The sequence below is a fragment of the Polypterus senegalus genome, chromosome 9 (genome assembly GCF_016835505.1).
Source record: "Polypterus senegalus isolate Bchr_013 chromosome 9, ASM1683550v1, whole genome shotgun sequence".
NCBI lineage: Eukaryota > Metazoa > Chordata > Cladistia > Polypteriformes > Polypteridae > Polypterus > Polypterus senegalus.
Window position 1 is genome coordinate 152,039,923 of NC_053162.1, and position 19,656 is coordinate 152,059,578.

A 19,656-nucleotide genomic window follows, 5' to 3' on the forward strand; every position below is an offset into this window, starting at 1 on the left:
GTGTTGTATGTATATGTCATGAATTAAAGGCAGCTCAATGTCGGTAATTTTCTTTGCCGCCTTCACCACCCTCTGCAGTGCTTCACATTCTTGAGTTGAGCAGGTACCATACCAGGATATAGCACGGTCAAAGAGGATGGACTTCACTGTGCACCTGTAGAAGTTTGAAAGGTGTGGTTGTGTGCATAAGTGAACACTATGATGGAGTGAAGCCATCTCCAGCCATATTTCCTGCTTTGTGCCACTGCTGCCAGGATAGTCTCTGAAAACTGGATTAAGTAGTTAAGAATTGCCAAGTGCAGAAGCACAACACAAGCAATTAATGAACAGATAGAGTAAGCAGGAGACACCAGAGAAAGGTTTTGACATTGCGCTTCCAATTTTGTCTCTTTCCTCAATGCTCAGGAGGACTACAGCCTAGAAGAGAAACCCCGCCTCCAACCTGCCACTAACTCCACCCCTGTTGGGCTTTATAGGCCAGAAAAACAACTTAATGGTGTCAAAGGAGACCAATGAGTGTCAAAGGCATACCAGTGTTATTCAGATGCAAGTTTAGTTTATTTTTTCCATAACCTTATAAGAAATTCCCTGATGTTTTCTGTAAATTTGATGGTGTAAAGCTTGTGACATACTCAAACAGAATGTCACCACCACAGCCTAAACATCGTAGCATGGCATTGGAATCAGTCTGCATTTTAAATAGCTAGCACAAGATTCAAACAGTTTATCAGATTAGCAAAATTAAGAGATTCATTTAGACGCCCATAGGCATTTGGAGTGTGATTTGAGCCCATGATCTCCTGCCTTCATGTCCAACTCCACCAGGCTTACAGAAGAAGAAGCCTCATTCGTTCTGTCTGTGCTGGACCTGTGTTTTTGTGGAGGAAGCTCAAGTCAATATGTTTTAAAGGAGATTTGCAAACACAGAGAGCTGGGAGCACAATTTAAGTATAAAATCTACTGCCCCATGTTGTGGCAAGCTACACAGCTCCGAAATACCGGGGCCCTTGAGGGGTCGTCTTTGCTTTTCCTGTATGTGAAATGCAGGACAAATGAAAGGTTCTGTAATATCTGACTGCTTATCATGGCATATAGAAATGGCCGTCTCTAGATGATTGCATTGGTAGCTGCCGCCCGTGCAGTCTCTGCAGATTTAATTATACGCTTACTGACCACTCTTTTTGAAAAGAGAAAAAAAAGAGAAAATAAATAAAGTCCTTACTGTGGCATGCGCTCATTGGGGAAAATCAGCTCAGTGGACTGCTACTGTAATGCAGGCGCATAATCATCAGACAGGACCTCAAAGTAAGGAGCCTGCCAGGCTTGTGTTTGCTGATGGGGCAGAACAACATTGTATGAACCTGGAGAAATTAGGAAATTGATGGGCTGTAGGGTGGAGCAGAGAGTGGAGACTTCAATGGTGGGTGGGTATTTCAGTGTGCTCTGACAGAATCCCAAAAAGTTGGACCGTTAAACTGACATTCGGCACGTTGAAGGTTTGATATGAACTGCCAGCAGAAAAAAGGCTTTGTAGAAGATACATTTTTTTATTGGAAGCTGTTTGTGTCATTAATTATGTGCCAAATAATTAAGCATAGTACTGGGATTACCACACTGATATGCGCTGAAATTATCAACCCATTCATAGTAAGAAAATAATAAACAATGTTTATTGCAATGTTTGAAAAAAATTTACTGAATAAACAAAGCTTAATTGTTTTAGTTTAGGTGTTATCCATACATTATGTCTACTGTATACAAGCCAGACTGGAGGCCTGTTGTTCATAGAAGGATTTCTTTTGTTGTTTTGCTTCCAAACTAACATGGTCACAGAGCCATAATTATTAATATTATTCTTAAAACTGTAGCTTTTCTTCGGTCATTTAATGGAAAACAGGGTTGGGAAACAGGTAGAAGGATGATTATTCATCCATTATTGATCTTGTAACGTCATTTATTTATAGATTGAGGCAGTGTGATGTGGAGTACAAGGCAAGACTTTAAACTACAAAGTTACTGGTTCAGTGCCCGTCACTTAGCCTGTTTGTAATCTAACTGGGAAAAAATATACAGAAGCAGTTGTACCGCATCCTGAACTTGTACATCTTGTAGGGTAAAATCATCAGTTAAACATAACGTAATAGCATATTCACACCCAATGAAATCCAATGTAGGGTCATGAGCAGGCTGCAGCATATCTTGGCAGCAAACGGTGAAAGAAAGAAAGAAAGAGAGAAAGAAAGAAACTCTGGTTTCTTGTTCTTACTCTTACATTCTGTATGTTGAAGTAAATGCCTTCTGTGAAGCGCCTGATGCTCAGAAGATATCGCTGCTCTTCTTTTTCCTTCTTCCTATTATTGAGCTCTTTGTCAGAGTCAATGATCAACAAGCACAATATGGACACTTGATTATGAATTTGGAAGATGTATGTAGCGTGTCCTTGGGGATATTATCAATAGATAGGCTTGGGAGGATCAAGCTTTTATTACAATAAATCTATCTGCACTGCACTCTTAGCAGATGGCGCTGCTTTCCTTTCCACCATGTCACTTTATTGATCACTTTACATTTCCAAGGATGTCGGACTTTCCAGAATATATCAGCTTATAAGCCTTCGATTAACTCTGTGAGGGCTGAATATTTTTCCCAAGAAACTCAGTTTTCCGAAAAGCACACAAAGCAATGGTTTCACACCTAAATCAACATATAACGTCTGTTGCTACGTGCTGTGGCTGCTTTTGGCACCTATTCACTGTCTCTGGCAGCTGCACAGGAGGCGGCTTAATGGCCAGCAGTAATGCATGGTGGGCCGGATGCCTGGCTGTCTTCACGCAGCAGGAGGGTGGTGGTGGTAGTCGCAATACAATGCAATCTGGTTTGTACCTGTTGTCATCGTAAGTGGCAGTCCTCCCAGGTAAATGTTGCCATAGGTGTATTAGCTACATGAATGTCTTCAGCACCACGATCATCTGGGGACCAATTAACTGATGCTGGTACCCCACTTTCATTTTTGATCACCATCTCCAGATCACTTGCATCAAAATCACAGTCCAATGAGTCAGTGTCCGATTCAGCAATAATATTCCAAACGTCACCCATGGAGTATTTGGCTTTGTACGTACGCTTTGTGTCTCACCAGATGTTGATGCTACTTTACAGGTTGTTTACTCTTCATTACTCATGCATGTGTAGGAAATCGTGCTGAAATCAACAAAGCTAACTTTCCTTCCAGCAAAGTGAATCAATCTAAAACGTAACTGCAAGTTTTCTTACTGTTTCAGCTAACGAGGAAAGAGCTAAGACCAAGATCAAGGTTCTAACCCCAGTAGTTCATAAGTACCAGTAGTTTGCTGCATCGTATGTGCTTGATGCTCAGCAGATGCTGCAACTGTCATTCTTCTTCCTATCACATATTCAGCCTCTGCTATTTGCAAAACACTCTGCAGATGTTGGTGGTCTTCTTTTTCTTTCTGCCATGTTACCTTTTTGATCATTTTGCTGTAAGAAACACATGAACCCAGTTTACTTTGCTGAGGTTGGCATTACCTCCAATTTGTTGATACACCAGTGCATATGAGGTCATCAGCTTTTGATTAAGACCAATATCAAGGGTGTAACCCTAGTAGTTTGTGAGTAACTGCATGACAGACAGACAGATTTTGCCATTTTATATATATTGTGTAAAAAAAGAAGACCAGATAAAGAAAAGGGTCGGGGTAGCCATCCTGTGTACCTGACAAAAGGAGCTGAGCTGAGTTGACTTTTAAGTCAAAGAGGTCTTCACAGACAGGAATCCAAAACAGAACTGAGGTACACAGGCAAAACATAGGGTTTATAAAGCAGGCTGACAGGAAGAGGCGGGTTCAGAGAGACTGGAAGCAGAAGTGATGTCATTTGAAAGCAGGGTTGGCTGGCGGTTCTTCTGTTGGTCTGCAGAGGGAAAGAGGAGAAATATTTAGAGTACAGCACCAACCCCTGGTCTGGTAGAGAAATTCTATTATTTGAGCCTTTAAACTGCCCCCCATTCTCATGTGTGTGACAAAAGATAGAAAGAAGAATTTGTTACAGAGTTCAACAAGCCAGATTCATAAGTGCAAATCAGTACCCAAGCCTGTTGGGGATACATGTCCACCACAGGCCACTCACATGCACAAAGAGATGCGTGTCTGACAGATGTAATATGAGACTGGAGTTGAACCCAAGATGACGACTGGGCCAAGATTTCAACACAGCTCCTTAGAGTATGGGAACAGTGATGCTAGTAACTGCACCATAATAACAACCATTGTCATCATTGTTGTTAGTTGGTCCATTTCAGCCATTTTGACCACTAATTTTTCATTCAAATTACTTATTAGAAGAAATCATCCAGTCAGTCTAAATTCAGTTCAGGTGTGCAGTGGGCCAAAACCTATCCCAGCAGCACTGTGTGCAAGGAAGTAAATAGCCTTGGATAGGGTGCCAGTCAAGCACAAGGGCTTCTTAAATAGAACCAGTTTAGAGTCTCTATTAGCCTAACCTGCTCATCATTGAGGATGTAGGAGGAAAACCCATCAGACAGACGGAGAACATGCAAACTCCATACTGATAATAATCGGGCAAAGGATTCAAACATAGGATACTAAATGTTTAATGAGGCAACACTAATCACTACACTGTTGTGCTATTCTATTAGAAGACATATTTCTTCTTAATTTAACATTCTTTACATTTTAAAATCTGTGGGAACTCCATAAAAAGTAAAAAAAAAAAAAAACACATGCAAGTAACGCCTCCCTCTAAGCCTTTAAACATTTATTTTACTAAAAACATCACAATATAACTTGATTATAATGGAACACTTTAGGTAGCACTCTTAAGGTGAAGGTTGAGCAAGCTGAATAAAGTCAGAGTACCAAATCTGAACTGACATTTGTACAGCTGTCTTTCCTTCATCACCTTTCATAGGTGTTCTTAAATGGCTATATAACTCTGTACATTCTTCATTAAAATTCTACAGCGTCCTTACTCTTATTCTTTTGCACATTTTAAGATCAAGAAAAAGATAAAGAGGTAAAACAAGAGCAAAGAACATACGCAGCGTTGTAATGAGTTATGCAGTTTTGATAGAATTATAGTTGTTAGGAGTTTTATTAGAAAGTGTGGTTATTTTTTATTAATTTATAAAAAAAATGATATTTTTTTGTTTTATACGTTTTTTCTAAACTCTTCTATAGAAGAATAACATAGAATTATATACTTGTGTATATATATATATATATATATGTATATATATTTTTGAATAGCTAGCACAAGGAGTTTGTGCTAATGGGAAAAAAAATAATGCTGGAAATCTTTACTGATATGGACTGATATAGTAATGTGTTAGGAACGAACGTATGCCACATCGTTTGATGGAAATGAGAATTATCAACCTACAGAGGGCTGAATTCAAAGACACCCCGAAAAGTGAAAACATGATACAGCAGGCTAGTCCATTTTGCCAAAATTTCATTACAGCAACTCCAAATTGTACTCAGTAGTTTGTTGGCCACCATGTACTTGCATGCATGCCTGACAACGTCGGGGGTCATGTTCCTAATGAGACCATGGATGGTGTCCTGGGGGACCTCCTCCCAGATCTGGACCAGGGCATCACTGGACAGTCTGAGGTGCATTGTCGTTGGATGTACCGAAACATAATGTCCCAGAGGTGTTCTATTGGATTTAGGTCAGGCGAGCATAGGGGCCAGTCAATGGTACCAATTCCTTCATCCTCCAGGAACTGCCTACATACTCTTGCCACATAAGGCCAGGCGTTGTCATGTACCAGGAGGAATTCGGGACCCACTGCACCAGCATAGGGGGTCTGACAATGGGTCCAAGGATTTCATCCCAATACCTAATGGCAGTCAAAGTGCCGTTGTCTAGCCTTTAGAGGTCTATGGATCCCTCCATGGATATGCCCCCCAGACCATCACTGAACCACCACCAAACCAGTCATGCTGAATGATCTTGCAGGCAGCATAACATTCTCCACGGCTTCTCCAGACTCTTTCACATCTGTAACGTGTGCTTAGGGTAAACCTGCTCTCATCTGTGAAAAACACAGGGCACCAATAGTGGACCTGCCAATTCTGGTAGTCTATGGCAAATGCCAATCGAATTCCACAGTGCTGGGCAGTGAGCACAGGGCCCACTAGAGGACGTCGGGCCCTCAGGCCACCCTCATGAAATCTGTTTCTGATTGTTTGGTTAGAGACATTCACACCAGTGGCCTGCTGGAGGTCATTTTTTAGGGCTCTGGCAGTGGTCATCCTGTTCCTTCTTGCCCAAAGTAGCAGATACCACTCCTGATGATGGGTTAAGAACCTTCTCAGCCCTGTCCAGCTCTCCTAGAGTAACTGCCTATCTTCTGAAATCACCTCCATACCCTTGAGACTGTGCTAGGAGACATGCCAAACTTTCTGGCAAAGGCATGTATTGATGTGCCATCCTGGAGATGTAGGACTACTTGTTCAGCCTCTGCAGGGTCCAGGTATCGCCTCATGCTACCAGTAGTGACACTGACTGCAGCCAAATGCAAAACTGTTGAAAAAACAGTCAGAAAAGATGAGGAGGGAAAAATGTCAGTGGCCACCACCTGTTAAACCATTCCAGTTTTGGGGGTCATCTCATTGTTGCCCCTCTAGTGCCCCAAAGCAGCTGAAAGTGATTAACAACCCCCTCTGCTACTTAACTGACCAGATCAATTGCCCAGACATTTCATTGACTTGATGCTATAGTATGAGAGACAGAGAGAGAGAAGAAGAGAGAAGGTCAGCAGGGGCTCACTACAGGGTTTTTCTTTGTGCCATCCATGAGCTGGTTCAACAAACCACTGCCCACATGGGAAACCCATGAGCCATCTGGGAGCTGGTTGGGACCACAATCCACATGGGAAGCCAAGATGCTGTTCGGGAACTGGTTAAATATTGATGTGTCTGGCCTTTTAATAGATGGAGGTATACTTTCCTAAAGTTCAGGAATGTGCCAGAGCCCTGGTTCAGCCAATTGGCTGTGACCCTGGGAGTAGTCAAGTGCTATGCTTTGAAAGAAGCCTCCTTCACTCAGTGGCGAGCTTACAGTCAGGAGTGAAGTGGATACAAGAGCTCGCCTGGCAAGGAAGAGGAGAAGGAGAAAGGCAACCGGACAGTATTGTTGGGGAGATCGGAGAGAAGAGGAGACATTAGGCCACTGTATTGTGGAGATAGACTATGAAATGGCAAAGTGTTTATTGTTCTATCTTTATGTAACCATTTATTTATAGAAGGAACCCTTTCTTCTATAAGTAAAAACAGTTGTGGCAGGATTTTGTGGTGTCTGTGGGTTATTTTGAGGGGTTGATATATACTGTATGTGCTATCCATGTTACCTGTCAATTAATAGATTTATTTAAAAAATATTTGATATCTCTAGCCCTATGTGTACCTTTAGTGCCTACCCTCTTGTATCTAAAACTCTCTTGACCAATGCTGTCTTTATTGAGCATGTTCTACAAAAACCTACTTCTGAGACTCTGTCTTTTTGAGGTGCCTTGTTCTTTTCCTATCCACTTTTATGCTTCCTGTCTTTCAAGGCAACTCCCAACGTGTCTCCTGTGCCTTTAGTTCTCTCCGTGTGTCTCACACTCTCACTTCTTCTTATGATCGCGTCATCAAATCACATCAAAAACCAAGCTGACCAATCATATTGCTCATGGTCAAGGAACACACATGCAGAACTTAGTGTTTTATCTTATAGTAGATATGCTTTGTGTGTGTATGCGTATATATGTGTGTATACATAGGAAAATGATTAGATGTACAGGAATCAAAGGCAATATATAGTGAATGGGAGGGTAGGTGGGTGTAAGAGGGGTGGATTAGTAAGGTCCAGAGGGTATATATAGTATTACTTCTAGATACTAATATTATAAACTGTATATATATGTAAATATATAAAAGCCAAATACCACTGACTCACTCATCACATCTCACAAACCATGAGGACTTGGTACTTGAAATTTGTAATGTAGGTTACCCTTGGCCCCTAGGTGCTCACTAAGAAACAGTTTTAAAAATTTCATGGTCCAATTGCGTTCTGTCTGTATGTCTGTGCTCTTTGTGTCTGTCCGCTTTTCATGAGAGAATTACTTAACAGATTTCAGTCTGGTTGTTTTCTAAATTTGCCGGTTGATTTTGCGACTTCTCTCATTGTGCTAAGTACCATAGTTCGCTTGCAGTACCCATGTATTAATGCAAATCCAACAGAGTGGCTATGGACCAAGAGCAGGGGGGCGGGGCCTCCCTCATTTACTCGCCATCCTCTGTTCGAGTTGGTCTACGTTTTGCCACGTGTTGGAGTGCACCTTGCCTCCGCTTAGCTAGAGATACCTGTTTGTTCAACAGGCATTATCATCTACAGATTGTTAAGGAGTAACGTTTGACATTTTCGAGAGAGAGATCAGAGCTACGTGTGTTTTAGAGGGTAGCTGCTGATTGCCAGAGATGTCACGGCCACGCGGGAAACACTCTCCCGTCAGAGCTGAACACGATCAGATACAGTGCCAAAGTCTACTGATTTTTAAAGTTTGTCTTGTTTCATTACTATGTGGGCGATTCCACGGGATACATCTAGTATATACATACTGTATATGTATATATATATATATATATATATATATACAGTATATATATATATACAGTATATATAGATATACTGTAGTATTAATATAAGTTTTAAGGCTCTTAATGGTAAAATAAGAATTTAGAGTATATTAAGTTGAGGTTGAGGCAAGCTCACATGTCAGTTGGATGAAAGCAAAACAAAATTTCAATCTATGCAAATTTCAAAGTCTAATCTTAAAAAGAGGAATACTTTAAAAATACACTAAATACAAAAATAGCATTACTATTCCAAATAAATTATGTCATAAATATTCTTCTATTTAAAAGCATTGTCGATATTTTGAGACTGTCTCTCTTTTCTTAGGTCAGTGTCTTATAATTGACTTTACCATTTCAATTATTAGCGTATTCTGTATTTTTAATATACTTTCAACTGTATTTTTTGCAATTGTAGTAATTTGGAATCAACCCGTGAGACTGTTTTGAGAATTAGGAGTGTGATCAACAGAGGAAGTGATAGAGATGTGGAGTATTGTGCTGGAAATTACAAGACTTTTTATATTGTGGGTAGCCCACCGTCATGATGTTATACCCAGCTTGTCAACTGTCCGTCAGTGGCTGGTCTGATTCAATGTATTTTGTCAGATGCAAGAGTCATCTTCCCAGTTTGTGTCAGAACAGCCTAACTTGAAGGGTTACGATGCATTCAAGTAATCCACCTGCTGTCCCAAGCTGGTGAATATTCTTTTCACACTGATAGTTACAGAGCTGGAGGGTGGAGGGCGGTGTCGCTAATCAGATCTAAGCCCATAGGTTTGCCTTACACTGGCTTCATCTTGTCTGACCCTTCTTCTCACCCCTGCCTTTGATTCACGCTGACACTTTGGGACAGTTCTAGTGAGCCACAAGCAGTATACAGAGCCATTTGTTAGAGAGCAGTTCCCCTTGAGACACCCATTAACTTCTCATTTGCCTTATTTTTATTAAGAAAAAGTTCATTTGCTTCAGCATGTACATTACTGCAATGTAGATTTCAAATGGCAGATGGCAGGAAGCTTCTATTCTGTCATAGCTGATCCTTCGGATTAAAAACTCCTTTTCTGCAAATGTGGTTAATATTATTAGAGGATACACACAGGTTTGTGGCATAAATCAAGATATATCTGATACATGGGTCAAGTAATTTAATTACAGTAAGTAGTCATCAAGATTGAGAGTCAAGCATACAGATTTATGCAATGCTATTGTTGCACAGCAATCAGCTAGAAATATGCTCCACTTAAGCAAATCGACAAGCTGACAAGCCCCGACGAGGACAGGGAACATATGCCGCGGTGTGCAGAGAGTTGGAGAAAAAGCAGGAGAGTGTCTATGGCCATTGTGCTGAAAAAGCTGACGCTAATTTATTCAAATGCTTTTGTTGAGGATTTTCTTTATTTGTTTGATGGGTGCTCTTCTCCTCTCTACCCACCCAGCCTCCTCATCTATGGATAAGACAGACGGGCACTTCTTGCATGGTGAGATCTAGCGGTCATGTGTTACGAGCCGCTAATTAGGGAAGACAGAAATCTGAATTCCCACCTGTCATGCAGACCACTCATCTAGAATTGGAGCTTTTGAATTGCAGAACGGTTTAATAAATTGGAATGAAATGTACATGAAACTTTGGCTTTTAATGTTTGGGCCTACTGTATGAATAAAATGTTGGGCTTTACTCTCACCAGGCCAGCCTCAAACCGGCATAATCCAGTCCTACGGCATTGGCACTAGGCAGTAATGAACTATGTGTAGGGTGCGAGTCCATCGGGGTCAGTGCAGAATCACACGTCAACACCTTTGGGAGCAGTTGAAAAGAATCCCATGAAGAAATGGGGAGGAAGTCTAGGTGCAAAATATAAGGGATCCTAGGAGAATGAGGCCTCCTTAAAGCCTGAAAATCAAAAATATGAGGAGTCCCTGAAATAAAATTAAAAGTATGTCGTCGATCACTCAGTGCTTGTATTGTTGATTTGATTGTCAGGAAGACTACAGCATTCATCATAGGCGATGTATGATGGCAGCTGTCTGTGAGCTTCTTATTGTTTGGCCAGGGCTACATGTTTGAGTGACAGGGGAAAGGGGGCACATCCTGGGGTCAAGAAAGAGGCTGGAATTCTAAAGGAAAAATATGAATAGGAACTCCATGCAGCCAACAGTGCTCGTCACGGTCTCAGTGGTGGTGGAGAATATGATGGTGGAACTAATTTACTAATTTATTGTCTAACTAATTTATTGTCTTCCTGTCAAAGTACCCAAAGTTCCTTGTATATATCAATGGGGGAAAAACTTTCTTTTGGAAAATGAACATGGCTAATGACATCCCACAATCCAGTGAGACAATGAAAATGTTTTCTAGATTATTTGAAAAGAAAATGCTGTACATACCTGTGGTCTTCGAGATCAGGCTTTGGTTGGTAGAAAACTTTGTGCACACTGTGGAAGAAACCAAAGAGGAAGACAGGAATAGTTCAATCAATTCGATTTTTATTCAGTCACAGATGAGTACCTGGATTCTATGTTGCAAGGCAGAAGAGCAAAGTTCAATTTTTCACTTGGCTCTTCATCTTCCTTCCCCTTACTTAATCAAAAGGCATAATATCGTTTACTTAAGCTTTTGATTTTATTACGCTAATGGGCTTATTTTTTTTACTTGTCAGATAGACCATAAACAAGGAAAGGTCATCTTTCCTGTGTCAAATAGATGCATTCCTAAAGAAACTAGAAATTGTCCTAGGTGAGCTTAATGCACCCTGTCTTATGACAGACGCCTGTATGAGTAGTCTGCCATTCTAGCAAAATTGCTTTGTCAGCTATTAACCCTAAGTAGCTTGCAAGCAGTTAATTTTTCTTTCACAACACCGATGAGGATGTCCTTCATCAGCTCACTCCTGCTGCCTGATGGGAATTGTAGTTTTCGCTTCAGCTCTGGTTTTTGGACTGCTCCCCAATCCCATCCCATTATAACCCTTTAACCCAATATGACAAATGGTATCTCTTTTAAGATGGACCAACGGCAAGGCCTATGCAAAATTTTGAGAAACTCTGTTCAATCATTTTGGTATGATTAGCGAACAAACAGATACCCAGTCAACTTACAATTTTACTTACACAGATTCCATAGTACTGGCACAAGATTTCAGTGTTCAGCCAACACTGGAGGAGAAACGGCATCCCTCTGATTATCATAGAGTATTTCACATACTAGACCTGGCGTGAGATTCAAACCCAGGACACAGGATCCATGAGGCTACAGCATTAACAATTTTGCCACCATGCGGGCCTGCTTGCGATATGAACTTTACACATCCTCAGCATGCAGGCTAATGGCTCTTATGCATTCCTCTCTTCAATGGCTCTCATTTCTCCATAAAGGGTACACCTTTACCCTCAAGTTCTTATTGCAGAATGTCTGATAACTCAGCGGCTCATTGCCTTACAATGGAGTCTGGATTTTTCTCCTTCTTCTTTCAGTTTTTTTATATTATGGTTATTGGCATCCCCTTTAGCCCACATTAACTTAATAATCCTGTCATGCCCATTATTTCCTCAATAATATAAAGAGAAACCTTCTCCTTGATTTTTTTTCATCTATGTTTACAACAGTGTTGTATTGTTGTAAGCTATGGATGTTACTGACTGTTTCTTATTCCTGTGATCTGACATTTAACCATCATTCTAGGTGACTGGTATTTTTTATTTAAATGGGAGACAGACCTTTTGCAACCCACTCTGTGTTAGTGAGTACTTTGACTTGAAGTTGCAGTGCAGATGGTCTACAGGCTTCCTCATCACTTTTCTCTGATTGACTGCAACAAACAACCAAACAAATCAGTGTAACGTTGAAAGGTGATGTGGGCCTTTTGAGCCATATAATCAAGAAGGACTACACCCTTAGGATTCTAAAACTTATGTACAGTATATGGTCTCTCCAGTACTGACCTGAGTCTTGAATTTCTTTGGTGTTGATGATTCCCTCTGCTTCCATTGTTTCGACTGCTGTTTGGACCGAGGGTCATAGTGATGTGCTCCAGTTTTACTCCAGTTATGGAACTCTCTACAAATATTCTCCCATTCTGACTTGATTCACTTGAGATTCTCCTTAGAACTTGTATGTGGAGAAGCTTTATTTCAGAATTCAAATTGTGCATGGCAAACATGCACAGACCATTTTGATGATAAGTTGTTCTTAAAGAGTGAATTCAACTGACCCCTAACTAATCCCTTGAGTCTCAGCTACTTTATGCACCATCACTCTTTAATTTCTTTATTCTTTTGTCATTGATGTCAAAGGCTGGCCAAACGTATGGTGCATCCTACCAAGCCCATCGCTTGACTGTGATATGTAAAGATGAGAAGTCCTGGTACGTGTTGACTAGAATGAATCTTTAAAGAAGATCTTTGAAGAATGAATTTTCAAAGGCGTATTGTTCTCCAGTTGTATAACTTCAATGATAGCATAATATTTGGTTCTACGGATTTTCACATCCATGTTCACTTGGCTTCTTAAAAAAAAGCATACCCTATAAAGAACAGAAGACAGGAACTTATATTTCAAATATTTTACAAAATCTTTGACAAAATCAGTCTATAACTATTATTTAAATGTATCTATTATTTAAAGGAAAAAACTTCATGGACTGACTAGTCTTCTTCATTTGCTTTTCTTTTTAGATTCTAATGTTATTTTCTAATTTGTACACCTGAAAGTCTTAAATAATTCTTGGCTCAAGAGCATAAAGAGCTTTCTTATGTTTTTTCTTATGTTAGAGCAGAAATGGCAAGCCAGTACCTTTATAACATTCTTAAGGCTGGATAGTTCAATTCTGTTAGCATTAGCCGCAAGGTAGAAACCAGCCTAGGATAAGGTGGCACAGCAGTAAGCCTGTTTGTTTCGCTTTTATTTCCCAAGCCCTCCTAATCTATAACAGTAGTGTAATTAACGCTGCTTAGCAACAGTGGGTGGAGCCTAAAGTAAACCATCACATATAAGGAAGACGGGGCTGAGCTCAGACCCATCCCAACATGGGCTACCACTGCTTCCTAGGGTCATCACTGATATTATCATCCTACCCTAAATGATTTTCTGTATTCAGTGGCTATGATATACAAGAACATAAGAAATTTGACAAACTTGAGGAGACCACTCAGGCCATCACTTTCATTTGTTTAGCTAATAACTAAGGTGTCCCAATACCTCATCCAGATACTTCTTATAGGTTGTCAAGATTTCGGCTACAACTACGCTATTCAGAAGATTGTTCCAAATTCTAACAACTCTTTGCACAAAGAATTGTTTCCTGACTTCAGTTTTAAATGAATTGATCTCAGAATGCTTCATATTCTTCTATTTGAACATTTCATATTGGCAGCTGCAGGCTTCTCACTGAATCTCACCCTATTACTTCGTGACGTGTACAATGCTGCTCCATACTCTATTATTTTTCTAATTGTATTCTCTATAATGTTAAAACGTCTTTCCCTTTTTTTTACCATTCCACAACTTGACTTTTACAGTGTTATCAGTTGTTCCCACACATTTCTGTCCCCTATTTCAAAGGTATTGTTCCTTACCAGGGCATGCCATCTAGAAAGGGGCATAGCCATGTAGGTTAAAGAGGAAAAAAAGTGTTAAGGAGATAAAACTGACACTAAGCTACTGGGGTAACATCCGAGGCACTTTGGCAGAATCTTTGGGTGGCTCAGCAAGTGGTTGTTCAAAATGTATTTATAAAATCCTGAGTGTTATTATTATTTTATTTTATTTTATTTTTTTTTACAAAATACAGGAGTCATAGTATGCATGAGAATCACTATTTTGGTCAATGGGTAGTATTAGAATATTATTATACTAGTCCTAGCCGTCTAAGGTGGGTTGAAATCTAAATCATCAACATGGACTTCATCATTGATATTATGCTTATGTCTCTGTTATATGCCATTTAGTATGGGACTCATGAAGGCAGTGTTAATGTTTGTGAGATGCCATATACTTGAATGACAAATGCAATGCATTTCATTACAAAAAATGTTTGTGATACACCATCGTTTGGAATGATAGCAGCCAGATGGACACACGGACACTTAACCTTTTATTAAAGTACATTAGAGTATTAGAAGGTATCTGCAGAGCAGAAGGCCTGAGAGATCGGTCAGTACCTGGGGGTTTTGTTTACTGAAAATAGAGCCATCAATATAAAGGCTTTCCTAGGTGAAGCACTAATCACATTATAATGATCTCTCTCAAGCTGTATTCCTTAATGCACATTTTAAGCCATTGTGTGCTTTTACTGAAAGACAATTAAGGCAATAAAAAGGACACAAAATTGATGTTTTTGTCTGGGTTATTATTTTTGCTTTAATATTATTGATCAATACCACATCTTTTGACCTGTGTGAAATCATGCAGTGATAGCTCTAGTTTGATGTATCCTCTTCTTTAGAATTGTACTCTTGGTTGTTTTGTGTTGCCTGCGCATGGCACTATATATAATTAAGGCTGATTGCTTGATTGATTTTTTTCATTTTGTTTGTTCAACAATACAAGATAATTGCTGCTCGACTAGCAGTGGACACTTTTTCACACCAGAAGCTCTTACTAGGAACTTTCATGAATTCTGAGTGACACCTCCAAATAAACGAGTATGCTGGGAGTCCAGCAGCTCTGAACAGTTGTTGTCATCGCTGACACGTCTGATCACATCGACAGGGTGTACGAGCCCCGCCCCCCTCCCAGCCCCATCTGCTTGAGGCCTGTCCTTAGCTGTCGCTGCTTCACTTCTGTTCCTGGCTTTTTACATATGGGAGGGCCTTTTCAGCCTGTGGCATCTCGTAAGTACTAATCACGCCAGATGTTCTGACTTAAAGCCTTAGATCTTCTGATTATGGTGGCCTAATAGTCCCACCCATCGAGCAAATCACTAAAGGGACCGAGACCTCTCTCTAATAGCAATCCAGCCTCTTGCCTTCTGTCCTGGAGATTCACTTCAGATTGTGGCTAGAAGGAAAAAAGCAAGTGAGTCCATACTCTTCTTTTCCTTTTTCATCTGAACCATTCCCATCTTTTATTTTACCATGGCCTGCTAGTCTTATTCATGTAGTCTTTGAATGCTGAGTCTGCCAGATTTGTTGTTTTCTTCTCCTTTGTCAAATCTGGCTGGAAGAAATAACTTCTTTTAATTTATAAACATCAAATAATGATCTCACACCCTAATGTCAGTGAATTACAAATTAAACCCCGAGCCACTACAGTATAGTAATTAAATCAATGAGTAAAGTATACATATGTTCGTTTTCAGGACCTATTTAGAAGACATGAGGAGCTGTGGCTTATTCTGGCAGCATCAGGGGCAAAACTGGAGCCAGCACTGAATGACCTACCCAATGATTTATTATTCAAAGCCAGTCTTTATGTGTAAATATTGTGAGAGATAGAAGGCAGTAATCGTCCTCTTAAATCCTCTGACAATACGTCAGACACCAGGTAAAAGTCCAAAAGTTTGACTTTTTATTAATAAACAGTGCACAAAGCACCCTCCTCTCCACAATACTTATAAATTCCACAATACTCAATCACAATAAACCAATCCACCTCTCCCAGACCACCCTTCCACCGAGCTCCTCAGCTCTCTGGTGTTTTTCCCAGTCTTTTATAGTCCTTGACCCGGAAGTGTTTCCCATCCTTCAGTCCATGTCCTTATCACTTACGGGTCAGATAAAACTCCTTTTTCTTCAACCCGGAAGCACGTCATTCCTCTTGTCCATGTGACTCAGACGTACTTCCAGGGCGTAGGGCAAATATTCGCTGCTCCTCCCTGCAGCGCCTTCTAGCAGTCCCCGTGGTATCCAGCAGGGCTGTAAAGGAAAACTCCAACGTCCATAATTCCCTGCTGGCATTCGGGGCACCTCCATGCTGCAGGGAGGGCTCCATCTGGTGGCCTGGGGGTATTGGCCGGGATGAACGGCCTGCCAAATATCACAATATATATAAGCTAAAGTTCGAAATGGGATTTATTAGAAAATGGAATGAACCCAAACAAAGCTGATAATGTCAATTCTCAATGCAGTTTCCTAGAAGTGCCTGGATTCCTCGCAACCATTCCTGCATCGCTTTCTTCACGCCATCATTTGTCTTGATTTGACAACCACGGAGATGTTTTTTTAGCTGTCCAAAATAGTAGAAATCACATGGTGCCAAATCTGGCGAATAAGGAGGATGTGGCAATACCTCAAACTCCAGTTTCTCCAGACAAGCCTTGATGTTCTTAGCAGTATGTGGGCGTTGGAGCATTGTCTTACAGCAAAAGGACTCCTTGAGACAGCAGTCCCCACCACTTGGATCAAATAGCAGTCTTCACATTGGTCTCCGGCAAGTCACATTAACTTGCACTACTGACTCAGCATGTAGTGTTTGACAATAACTCGGGTGCACAAGTGGTTGCGAGAACAAGACAAAACCTTTTATTCTGCTGGAATCCAGGCACTTCTGGACAGGTGGAACAAGTGCATTGAGAAGAGTGGAGACTACATTGAGAAATGACATTATCACTTCTGTTAAGGTTAGTTCCATTTTCTAATAAATCCCATTTTCTAACTTTAGCTTGACTCCCCCCTATAGACATCAAGGGGTGTTGAACAAATTAAGACACAATACTTCCACACTTGGCACAATGCAGCATCCTTTACAGCCTTTATTCTTTTTTTTTTCACAATTTTTTTGTTACAGTCAGTAATGTTACTAATGTTGTCAATCTATAATAATAATGTTAAGATTTGATCTTTAGCTTGTTACTATAAATTTTTAAATGGATTTTTAAATTGAAGATATGCTGCTGTCAATGCAAATCCAAGCCTTTCCGAATAGCTTCTGAACTTGAGGGTGAATGTAAAAGATCTGATGGCTACCTTACTTCTACAACATCTGAGAATATAAGAGGCTCTGAGGACTGTAACGTGGGACATATTAAATATTCTCTTACTCAACTGCACTGTGATCACTACTGCGCAAAGAACTCTGTTATACAGTAACTTATAAGAAGAGTGCTGGAAGGGGTGAAAGTACAGAGCGAGAATAAAAGTAAGGTGGAAAGCTTTCAGTGCCATATAATGACGGAATACATTTAAATAAGCTGGAGGAAGTGACACATCTCATGGCGAGTCCAAGTACTCTGGCATTTTGGGCACTGCAGAGAATCTGCTTAAACCTCTTATTTCAGACACTGTTTTAATGTTTAAAGGGTTTCATTTGAAGCTATCAGAACAATTAGAAAAGGCAGGAGAAGGACTGGAAATGTTTGTGAATAATAAGTTACATAACACATAAACATTACATGTTTATTAACTCAACAACAGAAATGATTTTCTTTGATATCAACACTTTAATGATGAATCGATCCGACCTCCGAGTGCTGGTGATTTCAACAAGGGGAACATAGCATGCAACAAACTTTTATTACCATGTTCCTTTAGTGGACACAACAAGGAGACCTTCTCTATCCAATGTAGATCTCACTACATCTTCATGCCACCCACAAGTCAGTTATTGACAGCAGCAGATATCTTGTTAGCCAAGCCAGAAGTTCTTCTGTGTATTTCGGGGGGGTTGTGGTTTATTATAATGTTTAACATGTTAATGTCAATGTCAACTTTATTTATATAGCACATTTAAAACAACAATGCTGTGGCCAAAGTGCTTTACAATAAAAGAAGGAAAAACTTACAATTAACATAAAAAAACATAAATAGAAATAAAATAAATGAACATAAATAAAATAATATAATCACAATGAGGAAACCATCAGTATTACTGAAGGTCACGGAAAGCAAGTGAATAGAAATGAGTCTTTAATCTTGTTTTGAACAGTTCAATTGTAGACGACTCCTTTATGGTATTTATATTTTTCTTGAGGTTCTGTAACTAGCCACTTCACTACAATTTGCATTGTGTCTGTAACTTAATGGGACAAAAAAAATAACTGGATTTGATTTGATAAATCAGCCATGTTCAATGCCATTGTTATTTAAATGAAACCAAAAAATATTTGCTGCCTTAACATTGGGGTATCAAATAACGGGCCTTTCCTTACTCTTCTCTCCACCACTGGATTGCCCAGGGGGTCTCTCAGTCTTGCAGCAGAGTTCTGCTTCCTTTGAACTTTGTTTTGGTGGACTGGCATTTATGTAAACCTCGGAGGAGGACTATGCTCAGAAACATCACAGTCTAACAGCTTGCTCACCACATTTATGGTTTTTGGATGCCCCATCTTAGATTAGTTCCTGCTTTCCACTCAGTGCTGCCTAGATTGACCATAACCCTGAACCAAACTAAGCATTTCACCTGTGCTTCTGTATCTCTGACACCAAGACAGAAGCAACAAATCTGTGACGTAATATATCCAGCTGGATCATGGGCAGGTTATTGGTGGTGACCTAGTAGAAACCAGAAGGATTTAAATCTAGACCAGTGGAGTACCTGCCACAACTATAGATATAACAGAACAAATACCAATAGAAATACAGTAGCTGCAAGCCAGGAGGACCCCCTTAGAGGGATGCTAGTGTGCCATATTAACTTGATTCATAATCTCAATCTGGGGTGGTCTTTTATGGTTAAACTAGTGGTATTTTACATGGTCATACCCCAACTAAGTTAGGCAATTGTAGCAGAAGCTGTTAATCAGAGACAATGATTTAAACACTGCCAAGTACATTAATGCTTAAAGCCACCTCCTCTTCGTTACCAAAAGGTGAAAAGGAGACTCCAGCAGGAAGACATGAAGCATGAAAGTGAACCAAAGTTATCTTATATACTAGTGTGCAATCCAACATTTTGTCTGCTGCCCTTATTTTTCAAAGGAACAGTAGTCGTAGTAGTAGCAGAAGTTATTGTGTCTGCAGTGAAACAAACGCAAAGGAAAATAGCAACCAGCAGTAAACGTGAGCCAAGCCTAAATTCAATAACCAAAGTAAGGACCTATGTTTTGACAGAGGCAAG

At 40.1% G+C, this 19,656-nt stretch overlaps 1 protein-coding gene and 1 long non-coding RNA gene across 5 annotated transcripts in view; one reads left to right on the forward strand and one right to left on the reverse strand.

The window, feature by feature from the left end:
• The window catches only part of cadm1a (cell adhesion molecule 1a), a 1,086,691-nt gene that overhangs the window by 752,396 nt on the left and 314,639 nt on the right, over nucleotides 1-19,656 (forward strand). The gene's annotated exons all lie outside the window — the stretch shown is intronic.
• Nucleotides 3,723-12,666, reverse strand: LOC120535886. The gene is made up of 3 exons (XR_005634985.1): nucleotides 12,606-12,666; nucleotides 11,052-11,099; nucleotides 3,723-3,930 (listed from the first exon to the last, which is right to left on the reverse strand). It is a non-coding gene; the product is annotated as an uncharacterized LOC120535886 (long non-coding RNA).